Source organism: Lactuca sativa, chromosome 8 (assembly GCF_002870075.4).
Source record: "Lactuca sativa cultivar Salinas chromosome 8, Lsat_Salinas_v11, whole genome shotgun sequence".
Classification (NCBI taxonomy): Eukaryota; Viridiplantae; Streptophyta; class Magnoliopsida; order Asterales; family Asteraceae; genus Lactuca; species Lactuca sativa.
The window spans coordinates 97,947,018-97,948,680 of record NC_056630.2 but is presented as its reverse complement, the minus strand read 5'-3'; positions in this window follow the sequence as shown (position 1 = coordinate 97,948,680).

The following is a 1,663-nucleotide window of genomic DNA, read 5'->3' as shown; positions in this document are numbered from 1 at the left end:
TGTTTGGATTGAGATTTATTTGCCTAAACTACCGGATCTGCATGTAGTAGAGGATTTTGATAATATATTATGTTGTTTTTGCAGGTTTCAGTGACGATGGACGATGTTCATGTGGCATAGGGTGCAATGGTGAAGGTTGCAGGGACGACAAGTTGTGGTGGTGATGATGGGTGGAAGTGATGTCGGAAATGGAAGTGGTGTTGGTGTTGGAATCTGTTGGACGAAGAAGATGTGAGATTTGCAGGTTTGAAGATCCGATCTTCCAAAGCGAGATCCGATTGGCAGGTTTAAAAATACAGCTTAAAATTCAGTTTTGTTTCAAAGGCTTGTGTTGTGTATGTAATCATCGAAAACATAAAGGGGCAGAGGTGTACGCCATAATTGGAAGGAGGGACGGTGGTCGGAGAAGGAGGGGGTGTTGATGATGGAGTTCCTGAGGCGATGAGGAAGGAAGAACAGAACGAGTGGGCCTACACGTATAAAAAAATTATAATAATTTAGTTAATAATAAACAATAAGTTAAATAATGCATAAGGATATATTAGTCTTTTCATGTTGTCCGGGGGCCAAAATCGCAACAAACACAAACATCAGCGACAATTCGAGTTAAAGAAAAAAATTATAAGGACCAACCACATAGACTACTCAAAACCACAATGATCATTCATGTAATTTACCATAAGATAAATCTATTAGATAACTATTTAAAGAAATATGTAAAATGTCGCCCATTTATTTCATTGATATTATTTTAACTAATTTGAGTTTATTATTATTTTTTCATAATATCAATATATGTGGGAAAAATAACGTCTTTTATTTTAGTTGTATCACATTATTATTATTATTATTATTATTATTATTATTATTATTATTATTATTATTATTATTATTAAAGTATAGTACTTTTATAATTTGTGTATGACGTTATCATTGATAGATTTACTTATTTGTTTAATATATTTCTAATACAGGGTCGTGTCAAAAGCCCGTTGGTCAATAATATGATTTTTCATAAGAGTACGTTTAGATAAAATAAAGAGTTATTAATTTGAATTGTCAATAATCAAATAAGATATTATTTCATCTGATTGAATAATCTGACATGAATTGTACAAAATAATGACAAAAGTAACTATTTAATATGAAAAATATTAATCATCTTAATGATGACGATTCTCATGACATATTTATATTCAAACGAGTCAAATTAAGACAATCTAAAAAAATAACTAAATAAACAATTGAAACGAGTTAAAACATGTGATGCAACCACGTCCGGAGCATGGTTAAGTACCAATTTAGAAGTTGTTTCACTGTTTACTGATTGAGTTAAAGGTTGATTCAGCCCGGTAAAAGACATCAGGGCTCTAGGACGGAATCATAAGCTTTTAATTGTGGTAGAGATGTTATTTGGGTTGAAATCGGACAGAACCAATCCGACCTGAACCTGAATAACCCAAAACCGAATAAGAGTAATTGCATGAACCGAAAATCGGACTGACTAACCAATACGGTTTCAGTTCGGTTCGGTTATTACCCGGATAACACATATAAGATGATTAAGGACCTAATATAACTAAATAAACCGTATTAGGATTCTATACCCTGAATAATAGAATAACAATGTATTTTTATACATCAACATCAACATTCAAAGACT